This window comes from Zosterops lateralis, assembly GCF_965231275.1.
Source record: "Zosterops lateralis genome assembly, chromosome: 1".
Lineage (NCBI taxonomy): Eukaryota > Metazoa > Chordata > Aves > Passeriformes > Zosteropidae > Zosterops > Zosterops lateralis.
In genome coordinates this window covers 152303276-152329231 of record NC_139762.1, presented here as the reverse complement: position 1 = coordinate 152329231, position 25956 = coordinate 152303276, and the positions used below count along the sequence as shown (strand labels likewise).

Here is a 25956-nt window from a genome sequence, read left to right as displayed (position 1 = left end):
ATAAAGCAAGAGAATCCAAACCCGCACATGGCAGCACTTCCACACCACTGACAAACACACCAAAGACCAGCACTTGCTCATGAAGTGTAAAGAAAAATCCTTCCTTGAGGGACTTCAATCCAACTGGCATCTGCTTGTAGCCTCCTGCTGACAGGGCTGAAACACCCCTGGAATTATTAAACGCTCCAGCTGACAAGTCACTTGCCTGAGAAAGATTGTTCTTCACTCCAGGGAATTTTGTGATAGGCCTCATCTTGACATCGAGGAATTGATCAAAGAACTGAAAATTAGTGGCTGTTTGGGTAATCACAAATCGTTCACTTAAAAAAAACCAACAAAACAAAAAAAACCTCAAAAAACAAAATTAAACAAAAAACCACCCAAAAAAACCCCAAACAAAAAACCCAAACAAACAAAACAAAACAAAACAAAAAAAAAAAAAAAAAAAAAACCAAAAAAAAAAAAAACCAAAAAAAAAAAAAACCAAACATAAACACAAACAAACATCAAAAAAAACCCTTTAAAATTATTAAGGAAAAAAAATAAGTCTGGAACCTTGCTGGTTTAAAAAGGCCAATTTTAAAAAAGGCATTTTACTATAAAAATAGATGGTTGTAAGAGATGATAAAAATAACAACATGCAGGAATTTCAAAGGTATCCCTTCCTGGATATCCACATTTCTCAACTGGGGAAGATGGCAGCCCTTCCTACATGGGGTAAAGAACTGTATAAAACACTCCAAACCCTGATGTTTTCATATGTACTTGGTTGGGGGAGAAAAAAAAGGAAAACCAACCAACCAGAGAAAAACTCCACAAAAATCTCCACAATACCATCACAAAAATGATACAAGAAATTTACAAACAAAAAGAAAAAAAAAAAACAAAACCAAATAACTAAGGAAAAAAAAAAAAAGATGAAGGCAAAAATTAATTTTCACAGTGGAGCTGGTACAGGACAGGAGATTGAACTCAGGAACAATTGACATAAATCAGGAATGTTTGTAAATAATTTCCACCTTTGGAAAAATATTTGAAAAACATTCAAACAGAGAATTTCACTAAAAGTCAGTGGAAATTAATGTCCACCCCATCGGTTGCTCAGGAAAGCCCAAAAATAGCAGCTCAGATGTGATTAAATACAGCAAGCCTGGGGAACACAAGCACCAAAAGCTGTGAAAGAGCAGGACAAGCAGCGATTTGGCTCATTAGTGCTGATTTGTGACACCATTTGGAAAGAATCAAGGGGCTTCCAGAAGAAAAGCTAACGTGGAATCGAAGTGAAAGGGTAAAGCAGGCAATAGTGAGCTCATTAATGGCCTGCCAGCCTAACAAAAAAATCCAGGAGAAGAAGAGGGGAAAAAAATAATAAAAAAAAAGAAAGGAAAGATGAAAAAGAAGAAGAAACAGCTGATGTTTGACTCAATTATTAAAGAGTTATTTAATTTTGGGCTGCAATGGGCAATTTAACACTTCCTTTCTCACAAGCAAAGAAGAGATAGCTCAATGCATTGGTTCTTCAACTGCTGGAAACCTCAGCCATGAGAGACAGTTATTAAATATTCAGATCAGTATGGATTTATGGAAACTGTGGGTCATTGAAGCTCAGGAAACGTTTTCATCCACAACACCACGTCACACTGATGACGTGAAACCTGTGAGGCAGAGCCTCATCTTGAGTGACCATAGAAAATCCATGTGTGCCAGAGTTCAAAAAACTCATCAAATACAAGGTATCAGGCTATAATAACGTGCAAGCCAATTCCAGAGGTGGGACAAGTGTCCAAAACTGTCCAGCAGGGATAGATTAGGCATTGGAATCATCTGCCCCTGTCCAACTCTACTACCAAGCTGGATGAAATTCTAACAAAGCATCAAAAGAATCAAGAGGAAAGAGAGCCTACAGGTGAGATGGAAAAAGAATTTGGACAAGTGTACAGAGCTACAGGACAAGGGGGAATGGGTTCAAGCCGAAGGAGGAGGGTAGAAAGGAAGAAATATTAAGGAAGAAATTCTCTCCTGTGAGGCTGGTGAGGCACTAGCACAGGTTTTCCAGAGGAGCTGTGGCTGCCCCATTCCTGGAAGTGTCCAAGGCCAGCTTGGATGGGGCTTGGAGCACCCTGGGATAGTGGGAGGTGTCCCTGCCCATGGCAGGGACTGGATGATCTTTAAGGTCCATTCCAACCCAAACCATTCTGTGATTCTTAGAACTTGCTCCCTTGGCATGCAAAAACTGAAGCTCCTGAAAGAAAGCAGGACCAAAAACAACTTAAGTGGAAAACTGATGTTCAGCAAAAAAATTATGAGCTTAGGTCACACAAATCCAGGAAAATACATATCTTTTGGCACTGAGGTTCTCAGGGTTTCCAAGCCATCCTCCCTGGATCAGTAACCTCTCACCTGGAGGTTTCCCTTGAGCCAGTGGCTGGAGTCCTCAGCAGTGTCACCAACACCTCAGCTTTGCTTTCTGAAGTCCATAAAAAAGGAATCATCCTCCTCCCCAAAGCTATTTACATTCCATTTTTGTTTCTCTCTCTGTCAGAGTGTTTAAATTATACACATGCATCACAGCCTTACCCTTCTCCATGAAATATTAACAGGAATTTTTTGTTTGTCTATGGGTTTTTTTTGCTGTTTGATCCTTTTTTTCTTTTTCTTTTTTTTTTTTTTTTTTTTTAAATTTAAAAATAGAATGCAAAGAAACAACCATGTTCAGCTTCGCATTAGGGATGCTTTACCTAAATTATTGTATTACAAACACGCATCTTTCTTGTCTTTGCACAAAATTTGGTTTGATAATGGGAGTTTAAAGTATTCTTGATATCTCACCTAGGAGAGTGTTTCTTCCAGGAAAGCAGAACTACAGACAAATATCATTAATGCATTAATGCAAGAATACATAAGACTAGTAATATTATGTAGTGAAGTAAACAGAGCACTTGGAGGGAAAAAAAAAAAAATTAAAAAAATTAAAAAAAATCCCACCCAAAATATTAGAATGGGAGATTTACATTAACAGAAAATAAGAAAATTTGAAAAGACAGATTTTATACTAGTTCATGGCTTGAAACATCTCCTGGGTTTCTTCATTACCGGAAAAACTCTGAGGTATGGAGGGAAGGTGTGGGTTTAATTTCATCTTTATTTCTCACTACCCAAATGTATTTTTATTTTCAATAAATTAATTTTCCTCGATTCAAGTCTGTTTTGCCCATGAGGATAATTAGCCAGTGATGCCCCTGTCTGCATTGTGACCCATGAGCTCCTTTATCCTATTTTCCCCCTCTCGTGCAGCTGGGTGGGTTTGCAGAGGCTGATCCAGCACAGGCAGCCACAGGTGGAAAACACAGCAGCTCAAAAGTGAAATTAAATAGTTCAGGTTCAACCATGTTCAAAGACTTAGCCCTGTTCCTGTAACTCTTCCCCTGACCTGCTCCTGGCCTCACATATTCATGGAATTTTTCCTTTATCCTGAGATTTGATGCTGCTGTTCTTCCACTTTCTCCACACTGCCTTACAGGACAGTATTTTCCTCTTGCAGAGCTATTTTCTAACCTATCCCTTCCTCTCTTAATACACCAAAATACTCAACACATGAGCACCCTTTAGAACATTTCTCCACAATCTGAAATGAATAATTTCACATGGAAGCTATTTCTACTTTTTTCCCCCCTGCATTTTTGCAGCACCTGGGGTCCCCAAGTTGCCTATTAAGAAAAATATATGGCAAAATGGAGCTACAAAGAACTGTACACCAAAAAAAAAAAAAAAAAAAAAAAAAAAAAAAAAAAAAAAAAAAAAATCCACCAATGCATTCATCCCAGCTTTGATTTCAGCTATTAATGTGCAAATGATGACTGCTCAGATCTGTTGTACTGCAAATTGCTCAAGTTCAGATTCACCCACCCTAATAGAAAGCTAATAAGAAAAAGGTTATTATTCATCCCTGTTACATTTACCTGTAAGTGATGATATGGGCCAGGATACAAATGCACACAAGATCACCACTTTTGAATTCTTAAGACATGGATATTCAAAAAGTTAAGTGCCATTTTAGCTATGTGCATTTTAGGACAATGTTCTTTGCTCCAGAGAAGTAAGTCCAAGAATTTTGATTCCAGAATTTCATAAATTTAAAATAGAGAGTTAAATTTCTTCTCTTCTAGAACATCAAGAAGTTGACAAATTCCCATTTACTGCCTTTTGACTCATTTGTGTGACCACAAGATATCTCTCAAAGTCCATGTCTGTGCAAGCATACCAAGAATTACTGAATCCATTCATTCCTCCAGCAGTTTTTCCTGCTGGTTTTCATGTCCATTGCTGGAGCTGCACACATACCTTGTCTCTCCTGGCAATTTACTGTCTCCCTGTTCCAGGATGCCACTATCACCTTTTCTTTTGTTCTGAATCCATATTTCTGTGTAATTTTACACTTGGTTATGTCTCTAGCATGAGGAAGCACACGATTACATGTGTGGGTTGTAACACATTTTCCCTATTAAATGTGGTAGCCTACAGTCTGCAGAAACTACTGAAAATTATTATTGGCCACAAAAAGATTACTTTTTGGGTCAGGTTGGTTTTTTGCTGTTTGGTCGGGGAAGGGTTTTTTCTGATGCTTTGGTTTGTTTGGGGTTTTTTGTTTCTTTGTAAGTTTTTTCTTGTGGACCACAAAAATTCTGCATAACCTGTTTGATTTCCTTGTCCTCAGCAATCTCCAGATGGGAAAGAGCATTAGGGGAAGCTTGAAAACCCTACCTATAGCAACCAAAACCTTGAAATTGTCAGCTCAGACTCCACTACAAATTCTGACCTCTCTGACACCTGGTACCTTCCACTCACCTTTTATCAGCTCACCCCATGCTAAGTAAATGAGTGGGTTTCCTGTAACTTCCAGCTGCAAAGCTGACCAAGACCCTCCTCCTCAAGGGCGAACCCAGCTGCAAGGTCCCTCGAGCCACCCTTGTAAGAGCTGATTAATAAAGGCATTTTAAAGACAAAAATATTATCTCTGCCCATTTTTAACAACATTTTCCTCCATTCATTCATAGCAAGAGGTGCTTCATTCTTTCTGGGTGAACCTCCAGCCTGCTCCAGCAAGCAGGACTGACTCACTTCTCCCACAAACTACTGCATGCCTTTTACATTATTCATACTCCAAGTTGTTATTTCTCTGCATTAGCAAACAACAACAAAATACCCGAGGTTTCATTTTTATGTCTTTCAATGAGGTGAAAATGCTGTTGATGGACTTCTTCCTCAAGCAAAAAGTTTGCTGGACCAACAGCCTGCTGTAATTAAGGTTAGACACCTCAATTAAAAAGAAAATTCACTTCTTGGTGTGTTGTTTCTTTCCACGACAGAATCACTGTTCCTATATGTGATACCTGAGTTACAGGATGCTGCCAGATAAAATGAAGCACATAAATATAAAATGATAGAGATTATTAAAGGTTATTCTGAGTTAAATAATAAACACACTGCAGCAGAATTTTCTTAAAGATGCTGGACCAATGTGCAAAAGATTGGAGATGGAAATGAAGTAATTAAAGATTGTAACTCCCATCCCTGGCCCAGCTGCTATCTCAGTCTTCAGGGTGTTTTTCATGGCCTGAAGCTTTCACCAGTTTTAGTTTGACAAATGGGGAGTGTGGAAGAAAGAAAGAAAGAAAAAAAAAAAATCCTTATTTAGGACCTTTTCCATATTAAATAAAAACTTGCTGTATGAGAGAGAAGAAACAAAGCAAGCCATGTTACTGCCCAGAGAGGTTGTGGATGCCTCATCTCTTTAAGTGTTCAAGGACAGGTTGGATGAGGCTCTGAGCAGCCTGATTTAGTGCATGGCACATCTGCCCATGGCAGGGGGCTGGAATTAGATGGTGTTTAAGGTCCCTTCCAACCCAAACCACTCTATGATACCCTATAAATAATATATAACAAATAAAATGTCTGCAAATATAAATACATAATTTAGTAACTTTCATACTGAACATGTTTGGTTTAATGGTTTGAGTACCAGGTTAATCAGATCTGCTCCTACAGAGAAAGGGAAGATCCCACGTCACTTACTACCCCATTCAATTACTGGCTGCACTTAGAGAGCTCTGCTTTGCAGCTAAAAAATGCATGGTTAATGGCAAGATTTTACATAATTCCTCAGAATATGGGTGGGAATGATGCAAAGAACAATGGGATTCCCTTCCTGTTCCTATCACTTATAATTTTTAGGGTTTTTTATTCCAAATTTTCCTTGCAGCAGAACTTGTATAAATTAAACACTGAAGAAGGGTGGAAGGAGCAGAGAGGGAAATGGAAGGGGGAGGGAGGTGTGATGCAATTATAACACCTAAACCAATCTATTACAGAGCTGCAGGGGACAAGGACAGAGAGATCCTGTTGTGAATAATTCCTGTTTCTCCTGAGGACTTCGCCAGCTCAGCTCCAGCCTCCAACACCTCCAGCACCAGGAGCAGGAGCTGCCTGTCCTGAGCATTCACAGCTTACACTGACTGGACAATGGAAAGATGTCCTGCTCCCCCTGGCCAAGAGTGATGCAGATAAAGCAGAGCCAAGCTTTAATCAGAGGAGAACTGATAAACACATCAAGGTGGTGGTGGGAGTTGTTCTGCCAAGGCAAGTTTTGCGGATTTAGGGCTGGTTGGATGCTGGTGCCACTGGACATGTATGACCAAAAGTCAGGCTGTGCAAAACGCATTTACCAAAGACACTTGCCCTTCCTCTGAGTCAGAGAAATTAACTTTTTCTTAAAAGAAAAAAAAAAAAAAAAAAAAAAAAAAAAAAAAAAAAAAAAAAGGCAGGAAACAAATGAATGCCACAAAGGAGATAGGAAGTTCCAGGTGCTTTGCCTGGAACTTCCTGGAAACAATCAAGAGGATCTCAGGGTAGATGTGGAGCACTGGCATTGTAGAAAGGAGTGGGGAAATTGCACACTGAATTCAGATTTTCATTGCACAAAAAAAGAAGGGAGAGGGGTGAAATACTTGACTGAGAGCCACCATGTCATTTCCAGAGAGTGGCTTTTCTGACTCCCACTGTACTTCACGTGGCAGTTTTAAAGGTTATGGCTAAAGGGGCTCTTCCAGCAAAGCCTTCAATGAACTCTGAATAAAATAAAAGCACACACAAAACAAGTCCATGACAAAAGCAAAGCAAGGACAAAATTTCTGGGCAAATATCCCCAAGGGCTGCTGCCTTGCTCTGGAAAGCTTCCTGCCACCCTGCTTTCTGCAATTCTCCCAAATTCATTTCGTAGCGCGATCATTCATAGCAGCACCCAGGTTCAGTAAACAGCAGGACACATTCTGCCACAAGGTCAAGAGCAACCTAGAACTGCAATTCCTGTCTGTCCAGCCAGGCAACACAAGTGTGCAGCATCACTCTCATTTCCAGGAAAAAACATGTTTCCATTTTCAAATATCTGCTACCGGCAGTGAAGCGCTCACAAATAATGGATCATGATATGAGCTCAGAGAAATTTTTAGAGGAAGCAATTAAGGATAACCAAGTTGAAAAAAGACTTAAAGAAAAATCCTGCCAATTCACACTCTGGAAAACAACAAACAGACCATAAATTAATAAAGTGCACCCAGCCAATCATAGAGACTACTTCTTCCTATTTTGATTTGAACAATAAAGTCCTATGAGTTCACAATGTTGTCCTCCAGCAATCACCATCATCTTGGTGGTGTCTAAATTGGAAAGAAGTCTCAGGGAAGACTTTATTGCTCTCTACAATTACCTGAAAGGAGGCTGTGGTGAAGTGGGGGTCAGCCTCTTTTCCCAGGTTTCCTGTGACAGGACAAGGGGTACTGACATTAAGTTGTGTCAGAGGAGGCTCAGGTTGAATATAAGGAAAATTTCCTCACTGAAAGAATGGTAAAGCATTGGAACAGAGAAGCAGTGGAGTCATCATCCTTGGATGTATTCAAAAAACGAGCAGATGTCCCACTTCACCATATGTTTTGTTGGGTGTGATGGGGTTCGTTCCAAGGTCAGACTTTGACAATCTTAAAGGCCTTTTCCAACCTTAATGATTCCATGATTCTGATTCCATCTCAAGACACTTCTCCCTGGACATGATTTACCCCCAGGTAAATTCAACAGCTCCAGAAGGTGAGAACAGCAGTGGTACCATCAGAGTTGATGGTTACACAACTGTCCACAGGCAGCAGAAACCCAGCTGGAAGCTGCCTGAGAGAAAAGCTGACGTCTACAAGCACCACCCAGCTGGAAAGTCATGACAATCAGAGGACACAGGCTTTACCTCGATCCTATTTCTTGTCCTTTCGGGCCAGTAGTGTTGTGGCGAGGTCATGGCTGGGAGCTGAAGGGGGTTCCCATGCATGGGGCTGATGATGAACCTTCTCCAGCTGGTAAAGGACCAGGGCCCGGCTGTAAACACGAGACTCATGGTGTTCCCACAGAGGAAGAGCAGTTTGCACATTCCAGATCAGCTGCAGCCTGGAGGGCAGATGAGTGAGGCAAAAAACATACCCAAAACCACCTAAGGAGATATTCCTTCATCAGAAATGACCCAGAGGGGGAAGATCTACTTTGATGCAGGATGATTTGTGAAGTATTTCAAGAGCCATATTTACTCACAGGCATCAAAAAGAATGGGACATTCCCTGGCCTCAGAAATGTTTTGACTTGCAATGGGTGCCCTGGAGTTGTGATCATTTTCCCACCAAGGCACCAATTACGTTACCTAAAAAAACCACAAACTGAAAACTCTTTATCTATTTTTCTTCCTCAAGCTGAATCCCACTTGGATTTTATCTCTGGGGTAACAAGGATACTGATGCAATAGAAACACCCCAAACCAGAACATCAAATTCCTTATTCCCTAAAAGAGTTAATAAATGCCGCTTCGACTTTTAAGCTGAAAACTATTTGTTTTGGTTGTTCACTGGGGCTCTGCATGTGTGCGTGTGTGCTGCTGGGGGTGGGATAACCGTAAAAACATCCCACATGGAAACAGCATTAGCACATTCCTTTTGTAGACATTTTTCTCCTTCTGTCATGGAACTATTTCACAGAATAACCCCTCATGTTCACCACCCGACACAAATAATATAAATATATCAGTCTACAACTACAAGAGCAGAAGGTGAATAGTATCAGGTAGTTTAAACCTTGTTTTCTTTGCTTCATTCCACTGGTTGCAACCTTTGATGGAGTCAAGCACCTTATTTAGGGTATCTGCCTTGGAATAAAGGAATCATTTTCCAGACCATAGAAGGGCTAAGAGCTAGATGCACTTTAATCCTTTCTGTTGTAGAGAACAGCTGGCTATGTTCCAGTAAACTATTTTATTTATTTCCCATTTTTGTATTTATCTACTTGTAGATATTAAAAAAAAAAAAAAAAAAAAAAAAAAAAAAAAAAGGAGACAAGGCTAAAGGGGTGGTGGAATAGAAGGTGAAGGGTTCAAGAGCTGCATCTCCCAGAGCCCATCCATTATCAATTTGATTTCCTCAGCAGAAATTATCTGACTTCCAAGTGGGAAACAAAACCTTCCCCATAAGCACACGAACACTGACAGACCCAGGATCACAATTTCAGTAATTTCACAATTTCAGTAATTTCACAATTTCAGTAATTTCACAATTTCAATTTCAAGCAAAATTTCAATCCACGGAGACGCTCCAAGGGCTGGAGCCCTCCTGCTCTGGAGCCAGGCTGGGAGAGCTGGGGGTGTTCAGCCTGGGGAAGGGAAGCCTCTGGAGACATCTTAGAGACTCTTCCAGTGCCTAAAGCAGCTCCAGGAGAGCTGGAGAGGGATTTTGGACAAGAGATGGAGTTACAGGACAAGGAGGAACAGCTTCAAATTGGCAGAGGGGAGATTTAGATTGGATATTAGAAAGAAATTGTGTATTTCTTTATGAAAAGGTGGTGAGACCGAGGTTGCCCAGAGAAGCTGTGGCTGCCCCATCCCTGGAAATGTCCAAGGCCAGGCTGGATGGAGCTTTGAACAGCCTGGTCCACTGGAAGGTATCTCTGCCCAATGCAGGGGGTTGGAATTGAATGGTGTTTAAGATCCCATCCAACCCAAAACGGTTTTTTTTGCAGGATGAGAACATTCTGGGGAGCTGAGAGCAGCATCTGTTTGCAGTAAAGCCTCACTACCTGCCCTCATGCTTTATTTGCATTCTGTCACCCTAAGGAGGCTGTGCTGCCAAAACCCCACATGTTTAACAGGAGGAACAAGCTTCTTGTATCAGGAATTTAAAAATACATATATTATAATTAAAATATATTATAGTCAGCCACCAAACCCACCTCCCTCCTGACAGACATCCCTGCTCTAAAAAAAAAAAAAAACAACTCAAAGGGACTCTCTCAGCCTCCCCTTTTCCCCAAGCACAAAGTGGATGCTATTTAAATCCAGCGACAATATGCAGCACACAAAGGACAGAGGAAATGAATTTTAGGGAGAAATTATGTAATATGGTGAAAAATAATAATCAAAGGCTGAATTGTGCCATTTCCAACAGGCAGCTCAGCATCCATAGCTGTGTTCTCCTACAGGAGCATCCTGTCAAAAAGTAACATTAACTTTCTGCAGCCCATATATAGCAGTGACATTTTTATTCTGCTAATTGATTAATAAGAGAGAGAAAAATAAAATCAACTTTTGAACTACCTAAGAGCAGTAGCTTTTTTGGCATGGAATGATGCTATTTGAGATGAGTGCAGAGTCTTTAAAACAGCACATTTGCCATGGGCAAAGCTCTCTGCAGGCACCTTCTCTTGCCTGCGAGGATGATAATTATTTTCAGAGGAATAAATCCTAACTTGTAGTTTGCAACATCTCTCGCAGCCCTCCGAAACAGCAGGATCTGGATTCTTTTCAGTGCAGCACTGCTGACCTTCACACATATAATATTGCATTCATTAAATATCCTTTCTAGACTTGTTGCTGAGATCTACCACTCCAGACAACTTTTCCCATCCAAGGCTGCATCTCCACACCATGGAAGGAGAGGACTGTGGGTAGTCTCCACCTCAAAAGAGTCTGATGCTTCTATTTTTTTTTTATTTTCATGCATTAATTTTCAAAGCAGGTTAGGAGTAACTGGAAACTTCTTAATTTACACTGCTGGCAGGCCCCACTCCAAAAGCAAGTACAACTCTGACGCGGAAAAGCAAACTTGTCTAGATTTAGTTATTTGCCATTTAATTCATGAGCAGAGTTGTTGTTAAAACTTTGTAACTCTCTGAAGCTTTTTGATGTTAGGGGAAGGGGAGAAGAGCGATTTTAATGCACACACCCAAACAAAGCACATTTTAATGCTTAACAGGGACATTTTGATGCATCAGTAGATGTCACACCTTTGAAATCCACAGTAAATACACGCTGTGGGAATCAACACTTCATCGCTGCTTCTAGAAGCAGCAGAAATGGACCAAAAATGGATTAGACGCTGATATATTTTGGCTAGAAAATAAAGCAGATTGCTTCTCAGGAAAGCACCCGGAGCCCAGCTTCCCAACCCTGCTGCAAGCAGTGGCACAGAGTTATTTACAGGCAACAGGGGCCTACACCAAAATTTACTGAGAGCACTCAGTGCTTTCCCCTCCATTTCCAATTCCTTCCACTCAGCACTTTCCAGCCCGTACCCTGTGGAGGATTTTGCCTTTTACTGAGGACATCACAACCCTGAGGTTTGTTTGCCAAACAATCTAAAACGTGACATCTTTAAAGGCATCCAGGACTCCAAAGGACTTCCACACAGCTCCTCTAGATCACACACCAAGTTCAATCAGCACAGTGTCGGTATCCAAAGGTATAAATCCTCCCTGGCTGCCAGACTTGGAGTCAGACACTTCACAGACAGTGCAAGATGGGTGGGCTGATTGCACAATCCATATGCTAAATTCACCTGAACACTTTCACCTAACAAAGTTTCTGTTATCACAAAACCATGGAACAACACCTTAGAAATGCTCTTGCCATTCCTTTTCCAGAGTAACTGGGTGCTTTGTAGCATGTAGTAGGTGGAAAAAGGACAGAAAGAGAATAGAGACACACAAGTAGATGATCTTGTGGATGGCTCTTAGAGAAAGCCACCAAATGTCTGCAAAATGTCATAAAAGGAGCTTAAAATGGGATACAATGACCCAAATCTACTCTAGTGGGCCTGAACTGTGACAAATTGCTTTGAAATGTTTCTGTCTGCCTAATCAAGGACCACTCAAAACTGCTACTCAAAACACCATATGTTTTGCTTAACCAAATGCCAAATACACCAAAATGCTGTTTTCCGGTTGCTCGTCCAAGAGACCAGTGCAGAGTGTACCACAGACCTCACCTTTCAATAAACCAAAGCCTCCCTACACACATCCATGAGGATTAAAAAGCATTCAAGGATCACAGAAGCTGCAGAGATCCAAGAAAAATTCAAGATGACTGATCCTTCTGGGATGGTATCTGCCACAAGAATGTTATTTTGCAATATTTCACTTTTGATCTCCAAGGAAAGGCAATTACTGGTTTACTTCACGTATAAGGGCATAGGGGAACACCTGGATTTAGCAGCAGACAACTCAAAGGATGATCTGGTCTGGTGGGAAGAGTCTCAGCCCATGGCAGGAAGGTTGGAATGAGAAGCTCTTGAAGGTCTCTTCCAACCCAAACAATTCCATGATTCTGTGACAAGAGCACTTCAAGGTGTGAACCTGGGGGAAGCAGGCAGCTTCTAGGTAAACCCTTCAAGATTGTTTTTGGAACACTTTGTTAAAGGTAATTAATTCCATAAGAGCAAAACAGGGACTGCTGCCAGCCCCCCTGCAGTGCTGGTTCTTTGCCTCCCACTCTTGGATCTGCCCCTCCTGGGAAATTCTAAGAACTTAAAAAAAAAAACAATTGCAAAATGCTAAACTAATAACAATTGTATTGTAAAATAAAAAATATTTGTAAAACGCTAAACTAAAACACAAGAAAAGGTCATGTTGAATTACTGCACTGGAGATAAATTTTCACATTCATCTTCCCACTGTGCACAGTTCTGAGTATTCCTGGAGATGCAGATGAAGGGATTTTGGAAAGGACAAAAATGAGAGTGGTGAGGCACTGGAAGGGTTGCCCACAGAACTTTTGGCTGCTCAATCCCTGGATTTGTTCAAGGTCAGGTTAGATGGAGCAACCTGGGATAGTGGAAGGTGTCCCTGCTCATAGCATGGGGTTGGAATCAGATGAGCTTTAAGGTCTTCTCCAACTCAAACCATTCCACTGGGGGAAGAAAAGCTCAACATGGAAATCTGGGATGAGATATGATGGCAGATCTCTCTCAACATCCCAGAAGTGGTTTTTTAGCTGTACTGGAAAAGGAGGGGGAGGTTCAGAACTGCAAAGTGAAGAGGAAAAGTCAGCAACTTCTCCACAGCCAGAACCACTTGCGAGCAACGAAAAAAAAATAAAATTGGTTACAGAAAAACCTAAAGACTCAGCCTCTATTTTATAAACGAGAATAACACTGACCTACTTTCCAGCACACTTGTAAAGCTGCTGGAGATGCCACAATGAAAGGCACTACAGTAACCTAAACACTGCCTCAGACACACAGCAATAAGGTTATCACTGAAATGCAGCAAGGCACTTTCCACAGTGAAGGTAACAGATAACGGATCAAATAATACAGAGAGCTGGAAAACACTTTATTTTTTTTTCCTTGAGAATACGTTTTCTAAAAAGCATTCAGGATATACTCTTGCAAATGGCGACCCTGATCTTTTAATGATCACGAGAAGCAGAAGGAAAACTTCTTCACGTGGCAAGGTACTTCTCTGGAAGAACCCCACGAGATAACCTCTATGGAGGTCAAATTATTACCCTTAAATATAAGAATGAGCTGATCCAGCCAGGATTCACATATATATGGGAATAAGGAATTAACCAGGTCTTGGGTGATTCAAAGGAAGCCCTCTGTGATAAAATGGAGGAATGTAAAAAATAGAAGTTTCCCTGGTGGAGGAAAAAGAGGATTCGGACACTGCACAATATATCTAGTTTTGCTAGGGGAAAAAAGCAAAGCTGAGCTGTTGAGTTCTTTAGAAATAACTTGGTTTCTTGCTTGCATTCGCGCAGCCACACAAATGAAGTTCAAGCCTCCACCAAGATGTACATTAAAATTATTATTTCTTTTCAAAATGCTGAAGTTGCCCTTGCCAATTATAGAGACAAGTTTTCAAATCTGCTGCAGCAGTTCCTCCCCACATTCCCACTGCCTATGAAAAGATATTCTTCCTTCCAAATGGGAAAAGAAAGTCAATCATTGCAGGATGGGGGCTTTGGTAAGCAGAATGGGAATGTGTCTGCGAGATTACAAAAAAAAAAAGGAGATAAAGATAGCAGGTCCATCAAAAAAAGCTTTGAAAATGTGAAAAATAACCATCAGCTCTTGATTTCAAGAGTTCTATTGCACCAATCAGCATTTGGTACTTTAATTTCAGCCGTAAGACCACCACCTGCTCAACCCTTTATATTTCTTCAGAAGTCCTACTCAGATCTAGAAATGCAATCATAGAATCACAGAATAGGTTGGGCTGGAAAGATCCTTTAAAGGTTCCCCAGTTTCAACTCCCTGCATCAAGCAGGGACATCCTCAACCAGATCAGTTTAATCAGAGCCCTGTCCAATCTCATCCTGAGAGTTTCCAGGGGTAGGGAGGCTACAGCTTCTCTGGGCAACCTGTGCCAGGGCTTCACCAGCCTCAGCATAAAAAAATTCTTCATAATCTCTAGTCTAAATCTACCTTCCTTTAATTTAAAACCATTACCCCTTCTCCTAACAATATGTACCTCACAGAAGATCTGTCCTCACCTTTTTTTTATGCGTTTCTTTTAGATACTGAAAGGCCCCAGGTAAAGAGGGCAATTAAAGCCTTTAAATAACTGGGAGAATATCTGGAATTAAGCATTCAGAAGCCATCAGTACGAAGAAACATAGTCTGCAGTCCAGTAACACACAGAAACTTTGGCTGTTTCATTGGGAATGCAATTCAGAGATGTTTTAAATCCTGCAGACTCATTGGGAATCCTTCTGCCAGCAGGACTCACCCACCCTGCAAGGACCTACCCCTGGAAAGGTGACCCCCAGCATGGGCTAAAATCCATCCCAGCCAGGTCACCCAGGCACCAACACCTCCAGGGGGGATTTTCCCATCCTCTGCACTGCCTGCCTTGCAATAACTCAAGTCTTGGTGCTCCCAGGGCCCCTCCTCAGAGGCCATTTCACATCTTCATAGATCTTGCTCTGAAGGCATTTTTTTTCCTCCCGGTCTAATCTTCGGAAAAAATTTGACAGCAATAAAAATGTAATAAACCAACCAGTCGGATTATATATATACTGCAGTCTGAGAAAGATGAAAGGCTGTATTGTTAAGAGATATAATTCCAGCAGCTCCCACAGTGTAGCCTGTGCCTACACAGAGGAAGAAAAGGAACTGAAGCAGCTTATATTTTGTCTTATAAGTTGCCTAAAATAAACCCAGCTCCTGATCCTTGGCTCACATCAGGAGAACGGCGCTGAGAAAGCCAATAAAGACCTGCCAAATATCTCATGAGGACAAAATACCTGTTTGCTCTACCCAGCTCTTGCCAATGCATCAAGTGAAGTGATACGGGGAAGGGAAAGGAGGACTGTGTGCCAGGAATCAAATATTCAAGAACAGAAGGAAGCACACCCAGAGTTATTCTGCTCTGGGTCAGTCTGAAGAGAAATCACCACAATCAGATTGTGATGAGCAGTAACTGTGTGGCTACAGCACCCCCGCAAATACTCTTGATTTTATTTCTATTGGTAGACATTAAAATTATCTTAATTTAATTTCCATAGGTAGACAAAAAAAACCCAAAAAAAACAAAAACAAAACCAAAACCAAAACAAAACAAAACAAAAAAAAACCAAACCCAAAAAAAACCCCAAAAACAAACCAAAAGACAAACCAATCAAACAAACAAACAAACAAACAAAAAAAAAAAAAAAAAAAAAAAAAAAAAAAAAAAAAAAAAACACCAAAAAAACCATAACCACTTTTTTTTATCTACTAAGCCTCAAGGAAGACAAAATAAAAAATTTAGCCACAAGGCCTGATCGAAGATAAATTGCAGCTTTTATAATAACAATAATAATTTATTCCACTGTGGCACTGGACAGCAGATGATTAAAGATGAGCAAAGGTCTCCACGTGTCTGGATTTATATCAGGCCATTCCATCCACTGGGTTACAGGAGCAGCAATTAATCACTGCTGGAGAAGGGAGGCATCTTTAGAAAATCTGGAGGTTTCAGGAGTGAGTTGTAACACCTTTAGGAGAGTAGTTTTTCTCCTCAGGAGCTGAGGCATCTTGAAAAAATAGTAACTTACAAGATTTTAGCTTGTCTTTTTGGAGAAACTGCTGTCACCCTTTCATGTTAGGGAAAAACAAAACAAAAACCCAACAAACCATCATAAGAAACTGTTCAGACACAAAAATTCAAATGAAACCAGCATTCAATGAAAAGATCAATGGGACACAACTGAAGACAGCATTAAATACAATTTGACTGCAAAACTCTCAGAGCAGGAAGAAGTTACCACACATCAACAGAAGACATCCAAAGAAAATACCTTTTTTTCTGTTCATAATTTTCTGACTGCCGCCTCATCAACCCAACACCCAAATTTTCCAATCCTACTCAGAGAAATGAAAATTGAACAGCTGTTCAAGACTTAAATCTTTTCAGCAGCTTAATGGCAGAACTGCAAGAAGGGTAATTTCACAGTTACCACCAGAGGTGTTCTGGAGACCTGCAATTTCCTAATGAACACAGGGGAAATCTGTGAAGATCCACTCCCTGGGTTAGGAAGGAGTTCCCTGACATCCTCCCCCATAATACGACAAACTCAGAGTCAAAGAGAATCACATTCAGATTTACATTAATATCCTTCACTAAACTTGGATTTAAAAACCTCACCAGTGTGGACTTTTGGGCAAAGAATGATCTTCCAATAAATCAACTGGAGATTAAATCACCAGTCTCTGTCCTCTCACTGTTGGGGCTCACTTTGGCTCTGAGTCCTCCTGCTCAACACTCTTTGCCATCAGTTGACTCCTCAATACTCTCTCAACAAAAATAACTGTCCCCAATCTTTACAGACCAGTTCCTCAGATCACAGAACTCATATACCATTTTTATTATGTGGGTGGGAGGAAAGAGAAAGCACTGCAAAGCTTTGACTACAAAAAAATATTACAAGTTCATTCAATTCAGATTAGAAGTTCAACTATGTCCATATGTTTTTATTTTCTTTTTTTTTTTCCCTGAATCGAGAATTCTACACATAAAAAGGCTCTAAAAAAGTCTATTGACAAAAAAAAAAATATAGTATGAAAGAACTTGTACTGAATTAAAGTATTCAAGAAGAAAAATAATTTCATCACTGGAAGAGTAGTTTTTAAAAATCTGTATTTTGGTTCACTTCACTTAAAAGCAGGCAGCTGCTTTCACAGTCACTCACAAAATGATGGAGAATCTGAAAAAGTGACAGAAGGGCAGCACGATGGGAGAGAAAAGTTGAGAGAATTGGAGTACAAAAAAAAAAAAAAAAAATTAAATTGGAGGGAGCTTCCACAAATGTATTGTTTGAAAAAAGATCATGGAAGCCACATCCCATTCCACAATATAATATCCTCATTCTTCATTCTTGACTGGCAGTCAATTCCTTCCCCTGGTGGACCTTCTAAAACAAAACAGCACGACGTGATCACAGGAGGTGGGGAAAAGGCTCCACAAATTCACATCTGCACTCAGACCTTCCAATAGAAGGAGGATCTCCACAATTGTTATCTGATGATGTATTTGAAAATGCATTAAAGAATAAAATGCAGCCAAACAAAAAAATAACGATCACTGAGCAAAAGCTGCCAGAAGAGGAATGACGACGCCAACCAGGAGATTGATTTTGTGTCATCTTTTACACGGAGAAGAATATTACAAAGAGGAAGTTTGACAGAACAAATAAATTTGTGTTGCTTTGACTCTTCCACCCCCAATCAAATACTCATGATCTACAGAGAAAAAGTCAGATAAGGAGAGAGCAGAAAGCAAACAGAAAGAAAAAAAAAAAAAAAAAGAAAAGAAAAAAACAACAACAACAACAAAAAAAAAATCTACAGCACCAGCCCCAAATATAAAACTCTGTCCTAATAAAGATCTGAATAATGAAGGTTCTCTATAAAAATAAAAAGAAGAAAAAAAGCCTTTACACTAGATAGAGAGATAGCAAGTAATGAAGGAAATTTCATCCTACATCAACTAAGAAACTCCATTTTCCCAAGCCCTTGGAGGGCAGCTCAGCTGGGAAGCAAAGCTCAAAGGTCTCAGATTAGTGCTTCTTGACAGCACTTCACAGCAAAAGCCCTTGGGTAGCCATTTTCCTTCTCTATGAATTGGTAACTTCAGTACTTGACACTGCTCCAGGAGCTCCATGAGGAAAAAAAAAAAAAAAAAAAAAAAAAAAGCTGATTTTGGTTGCATCATTCAGCAATACACCAGAAGAAATTCTACAAGTCCATGTGGAGATCCACTCCCACATGAAAATTATGTTTTGCAGCACACTTAAATACCATCTGCAAGAGAGATAAGGAACTGGAAGACACTCACAGAGCTTCAAAACACCATCATCAGTCATCCTCCCTCTCTAAAACTACCTAGTGCTAAAAAGAGCCACACCAAGAGGGTGCAAGTAAAGATGTGGGGCTGATTAACTCATTAACCAATAAACACTTCCCAGTCCTGCTTGGGTTAACAGAGGAAGAATGAGCCCGTGGGGCAGAGGAAAGCTCTGTGTCATGGGAGGAAAGGGGCGAGCAATGAAAGGTTAACACACATTTTACCCACAAACTTGACATCTACATGTTGCTGCAAGCCCCATCCAACCTGGGAGTGTTCAAGGCCAGCATGGATGGGGCTTGAAGCAACTTGGTCCAGTGGGAGGCGATCCTGGCCATGGCAGGGGGTTGGAACTGGATGATCTTTAAAGTCCTTTCCAAACCCCAAACCATTCTGTGATTCTATGATTGTGTACAGAAATACTTCAGACTTCACCCAAAGGCCTTTACAACATTAGATGATTTTTTTCCCCCTTTTATCTTCAAGGAGTCTGCATTAGATCCTGTGTTTTTTTGGGCCAAAAGCTCTGGTGCAGAATTTATTTCGCAGCTATTACAAGGTACATTGCACTAATTAGGACACACATTATGTCCTGCTCTGTGCCCTGTGATAAATCACCCAGTGCTGTGGGCTGGGGTAAACATTGCCATACATCTCTGGACACTACTGCATGTTTGACCACTTCCATAAATACAACCATTTCTGTGGTACAAGTAGGATTGGCTAAAGGGACTAATTTATCATCGTTTTCCTTCAGCACATAAACAGCGTAGTAAATTCTGCAGTTTCCAGGGGAAAAAAAAAATAAAAAAGAGGGGCAGCAGTGGGATTTCCTTCAGTGAAGTGGCATCAGTTGTATTTTTACTTCAGTAACACACCAATTGTTCTTCATTTTCCAAAAATATACTCACTGTGTCATGTCTAGTGTGCAGTCAGAGAGAGGTTTCTGGCTTTCAAGCTTGTCACACCTGAGAAACTGAGATGAAGAGAGGACAGCAGGCTCAGGCTCGTAGTTTTTAAAGACTTTGGTGGTATTATGAGCTTTCCTTCCAACTATGCCCACAGAGGTCTGTTCATACACAAAAGCTCAATTTCAGAGGCAAATCTTATCATTCCATCAAATGTGCTGAATTCCACACACTGTTCAACAAATATGGGAGGGGGAGAAATCCTGACACAATATTTCTGCAGAAGAGCAGCGGAGGTCAGATGCTCAATGTCACACACACACATTAAATGTGCCACCACGAGCCTGGCATGATTTCCCTGGGGAGAAAAGCTTTATTCCATGCCCAGGCTCCATCTAAAGCAATTGAGACACTTTTATAGGCTGTGTCCTCTGTGGGACAGAAGAACCAGAGCTGTAGCATCACCTGGGAGTCAGAGCAACACCCAACTAGAGCAGCACAAATGGGTCCTTGGACTGGGAGAATTTAATTTCATGATTAGATATCCAGACTTAGCACAGTCTTCAAAGCACACAGTATCCCTTGACTCATTGTCCTCCAGCCCATCCATCCAAAAAAGCAGTAAAAAAATTGCACGGATGAAAAAAAAAAGGTTCCACCCTGGATGATACTGCAGGTCAAGCCCCTGTTCCCCTCCCTATGGCAGAACTCACCAGAATGGATTGTCATAAATGGTAACCAAATAACCTTCCCTAAATAACCAAAAACATTCCCTGTGCCCCCACCAGATACACCAAGAGAAAAACCACCCTGCAAGACACTGTTTGTGGTTTTGTCCTTCCTGGACACTCCACGCTCACCACTGGCACAGGAATCTCTGCGGCACTGAGACTTTTCTCCTCCAGCAAAGTTCTGCTCTATGAACCACCCAGTGATCCCCAAACTGCTTTGAACAGGTAAATGATGCCAGCACAGGTCTAGCTAAATTCTCATGGCCAATCCCAAAGCAGGACAGCTCTGGTGCTCTCCATACAGCACAGAGCCAGCAGAATGCCACCATTTGCAAACATTTCCTGGCTAAAAAGGACAAAAAATTCAGAAAGCAACAGCAACTTTGCCTTCAGATCTGCCTTACCCAGAGTGAACTGGACTTGAGAGAATGAAAAAGGAGAGTCCAAGCTCCCAGAATGACAGCAAATAAAGAAGGAGCTTTAATATCATGCAAATGACAAAGGGAGAAGGAGATGAGATGTTTTGAAAGGGGACCAGAAAATCTTGTATCAACATGGAACCCCAATTCAGCAGGAGACAGCCTGACAGGCAGATGTGACAGCACAAAGAGATCAGAGACAATGAGACAGCTGCTTAGAACTTCAAAGGATTGTGATTATGGCTTAGATCCTACACAGGTATGGCCTGGAAATAAAGGACAATAAAGGGCATCTCCATGTTCCAAAGTTTTGAGGGGCATCTCAGAGAGGTTTATGGCCTTTGGTATGTTTAAATATTGGGATGTTGATTATCCCAGACTGGAGGTGTAGGATGTGCACCATTTAAACCTCCTTGATCCTAGTGGGAGCCTTGTTCTATGAATTAAGAAAGAGGAGGATCCCTGAAGTTGTCTTATGCAGGAGGAGACAACACAAAGCAGCTTCCACAGGATGGTGGATGGGGCTCCTCAGCACAACAGGAGAAAACACAACCAACATCATGTACAGATTTGTTCTTCAGACCTAAACAGATTCCTAAGAAGGTTTCTATGCGTGTTTTTACCTGAAGATCCCTCTTTGCATTGTGACTGTGGTCAGATTAACATTTCCACTACACTGACTTTGACAGTCAAGAGAGATGAATGTCAGCAGCCCAAGCAAGCAGATCAGTCAACACACAAAACCCAGATAGCTCAACACGAACAAAAGCCAAAAAGTGTTAAGCTCTGCTGCCACTCTATTTCCACTCCTTTGGCTCTCCATGGCATTTCAGAGCTCAGCTATGCCTTATATTGCCATTAAATGGGAATATTTCAAAATATACTCAACAACTGGGAGTCGAGCTGTGTGGCACAACTGCAGCAGCCAGGCTTGACCCTTGGCTTGACCTAAGTCCCTCAGAAAGGTCTCAAATAGGGTTCCAGCAGGACAAAACACCAAAGCTCATCCTATTAGTAGCCAGAGAAACGGCCAACCCTGAGCAATCACCTGATATCCTGAAACAATCCTGCTGCAGGCACTCCCACATGTGATGTGGTCTCAGCAAACCCCCATATCCCAACCTGAGGGGCAGAGCAAATTCCAGATTAAATCAATGGGAGACAAGGGGAATTAAGGATGGGCACCCCTACCATCACACCCTGGTGAGGAGGTTGGACCACTCAGGCAACAGCCACAGCAGCAGAATCATGGAATCTCAGAATACCTGAGTTGGAAGGGACTCACAAGGATCATCAAAATCCATCTCGTGGACCTGCACAGGACACCCCAGGAATCCCACCGTGTGCCTGCAGATACACTGAAGCATTCTTGCAGAACACACCAGTCCTGTAAAACCAGCACTGGAAGTCAGGATAGCAGCCCCAGCTTCTCTTCTCCAGACACCCCAGGGACTCATATGACTTCCTCAATTACTTTGAGAGAAGAGCCAAGAAAAACAAGGCTGTGGTCCAGACATCTATGCTGAGCCCACAGGGAAGATTGGACAGTGGTTAGAGGATTGCAAACCAGGAATTTGTTCAGAAAGAGAAAAATCCACAGCCTCAGACCTCCCACAGGAGCTGAGTTCTTTCCTCCTCTGTATAAATTTATGTTGTGTCCAGCCTCAAGGCAGAAGTGGCCAAGTTGTGATATGCAGGAGGAAATTGAGCCAACAAGACACCAATGTGCACTGTGCCTATGTCTGAAGGGAAGAATTAGAGCTGGCAGTCCTTCCTGGCTCCAGCAGGCACTGAGAACATTCCTGAGTGTCCAACTGCACGTCCAGCTCGGAGCATCTCCCTCAGCACCTCCAACCACTTCACTCAGCCTGTTCTTCCTCGGGTGGAGGAGATGAAAAACTTCTGACATGGAGCCAACACACGGCAGAGGCTGAGCAAACTTAAATGCCAAAGGCAATGGGGTTGATAAAATAACACTTTGCCACAGACAACCAGGCAGAACAAGGTGATCTCTAAGGCCCCTTCCAAACCAAACCATCCTGTGATTAAGAGCCCAATTATTTCCCATGAGCTGTGTTAAACCACAAAGAAAGGTATGAAGATCTGGACCTGAAGATGCAGCCACAACAGCACAACCTGAAATTGCTCTGTCTTCATCATAACCTCACTACAAGATATCCCAGATGCTGGCTGAAAACATGCAGGGAATTAAGAGTTTGCCAACAACTTTATAAATTCACTAACAGCAATTCCAAACACTGCCAAACTCTTGCCTACTAAAAAATAAGAGTGGATACTCACTAAACATCACAGATTTCTTTTTCTGACTCACATGCTCCTTGTTTTTCTTTCACAGAGGACAAACCCTCCCGATTTTCCATTTGAGCAGTGGGATTGAAAAGCTCATAAAACCACATGTACAAACAAAGCAGCCCTGTAGCTACACCTCTGCTCAGAAAGAGATTAATTGCTACCAGTAACACTATTACGTTATGTGAAGGTTTGCAGGATATATACGTATTCAATGCATTAAAGGTGCAATTACTTTAAGTAAAAAGGGGTAGAGTTTTTAAAACACAGAGCTGTATTTTATACCAAAGCTCAGGATTTCTTCAGAACATCTGCAGGCAGAAATAGGACCAAAAAAAAAGCCACAGGAGAACTTAATCATAAAAGACAGAAAAGTCAAGGTTAGTTTTATCCAGGTCATGACTTTTCAAAAGCTGGGATTTTGTTTGTTTTGCTCTCATTAGAGGGAGATGCTACTGCAGAAACCAGGGAAAAAAATGATGGGTGGGTTCAGAGGTTGGGTGCACTTCTCCAGTGCACTTCTCCCTGGATAACATCAGACCCTTGCAAACCCTGTCAGAGCATTGCCAAAGCTGATCTAACTGGGAATGACAGAGTCAGAAAGCTCTTCCCCACCAAAATCAGTTAAGACACAATAGAAAGTCTATCAACTTCCAGTTCTGTAAATATTAATTTTCAAAACACAGTCTTTTGGATTTTTTTAAGGAGAAAATTGTTTATTGCCTCAATACCATGAGTCAGCTTCTCTACTCCCCAACTTTTTTCCTCCCCTTGTTCTCTTATAATTATAAACCAAATTTTTAAGAGCATATTGTAAATATCCCATCAGCCTGTAGAATGTCCTCCCCCCACCCATATTCATCTCTCACCATATTTAAATACCTGCTAAATTAGACAGTTAAAGGTTTGCTGTGAATTATAGCTACCCTATAGCAGCAGCAGAGACTACACAAGTTATTATAAATATAGTTCTTAAAATACAATCTGAGCTGTTTATCAGAAATGTTACTTGTGAGAGAAAAAAAAACCACTTAGTCCAGTCAAGGCCAACAGCTTCTGCAGGGCAGGTGTGGGAAAACTTCACCTCAGCCAAGGAACAGCATTCAGAATCATGGAAAGGTTTGGGTTGGAAGCGTCCTTCAAGACCATCCAGTTCCCTTCCACTAGGCCAGGTTGCTCAGAGCTCCATCCAAACTAGCCTTGGACACTCTAAGAACCATTTTCTTCTAAAAATCCCCCACTGCACTGACAAGAAAGCTGAGGGAAACTATACAGCAGGGCTTGCTGGGATAGGACAAGGAAGAATGGTTTCAAGCTAAAAGAAGGTAGATTAAGATTAGACATAAGGATGAAAATTTTTTACAGTGTTGGTGGTAAACACTGTAAAAGACTTCCCAGAGAGGTTGTGGATACCCCATTCCTGGAAACATTCCAGGTCAGGTTGGAGGGGGCTCTGAGTAATCTGATCTGGTTGAGGATGTGCCTGATCACTGGACTTGGCGTCCTCTAACACCTTCTTCTAACCTTAATTATTCTATGATTCCTGTCTTGTAGAGTTTTCCAGCACTGAGCTCCTTTGTTTAGTTTGCTTTCACTGTAGACACAGTAAAGAAAAGAAAAGGAAGGAAGGGGAAAAAAAATAAAAATGGAAGGGAAGGAATGAAAGAAAAAGGAAAAAAAAAAATAGAGCAGATCTGTAGACACTGAGGAAAAGGAAAAGAAAATAACAGGAAAAGGAAGGGAAAGGACAGGGAAATGGATGGGGAAAGGAAGAGGAAAAAGGGAAAAAAAAGTATCTAACACAGGGCTTTTCTTGTCCAATTTAAGGGTCAGAGAATAAATGGTAATACCATCTTTCCTTAACAGGTACTGGGACAGTACGGAGCTATTTGAAAATACAGGGATATGCCAAAATTACTAATTCCTACAAAAATCAATGTCCCCAGGCACAGGTTTGTTTGCTAATGGGGATCCTGCACATGCTTAAGTTAACCAAGCTTTGGTCGATACATGACGTAATTTTATGTATTTTTATTATAAAAATGCCTCCAGTGTGACAAAAGGCTGGTCCTAAGTGCAGGGGAGGAAACAGACTGTTCAATGCCCCTGGCAACAGCTTAATGGGAAAGCACAGATATTTTAAATTGCTTTTTAGTCACTCCTAGATATTTCACCCCCCCAAATTGTAACCACTTACTGAACAACTGCACCTTATTGGGAATGAGCAATGCCAGCAGGCATGGACCATATTTTGTATTTGGCAAAGGTGCTCTGATCCTTTGGAATAATATTCACACAGAATAGCACTGAAGTTGACCATTTTCAATTCTCTGCTTTGCAGGTTTTCTTTATTTATTTCTGTATTTATTTATTTTTATGTTCTGTTTAAAAAATGAAATTGATAGATTTCTTTATCTGCTCCCCAGCTGCTCTCTGAAAACAGACAGAGTCTAACTTAAAATACAGTCCTAACTCAAAAGTTCCTAGACAAGATCTTTCCTGGCTTCCCAGCTTAAGCCAAAGCAGATCATCTCAGGCAATTACATTGCTGAGGAGACTGGGATTGATGGCATAAACCAGTCTGAAACAACTCTGAAACTACAAAAATTGATCCAAAACATCTTGAAACGCTGAAATGCTCTCCCTAAGTGACAGGCACAGTGCCATGGCCTCTCCCCTTCATTATCCTGACTCTCCTTGACTTTATGAACTCTCCTGCCCTGCTATAGGTTGTAGCTATCTGGAAAATGAGAGTGGGAAGCAGAGCTGAGTTGGGAAGTCACAAAGAATTTCAAAGTTTCATCAGCATTTCAAATTTTATAGAAAATCTGTCATTTTAGAAGAGAGTGATGTCCTTTCCCTTGGAATTCATACAGCAGATTTGGATAGTGCCACAGGGTTTCCTTC

At 41.1% G+C, this 25956-nt stretch overlaps 1 protein-coding gene across 8 annotated transcripts in view; it reads right to left on the bottom strand.

The window, feature by feature from the left end:
- The window catches only part of TSNARE1 (t-SNARE domain containing 1), a 469882-nt gene that overhangs the window by 392450 nt on the left and 51476 nt on the right, over positions 1–25956 (bottom strand). The window contains exon 4 of one of the 8 annotated variants that reach the window (XM_083862441.1): positions 19593–19657. The exons of the other annotated variants lie outside the window; for them this stretch is intronic. The gene's annotated coding sequence lies outside the window, so the exon portion shown is untranslated. The remainder of the gene's footprint in view (positions 1–19592; positions 19658–25956) is intronic. 8 annotated transcript variants of the gene reach the window in all.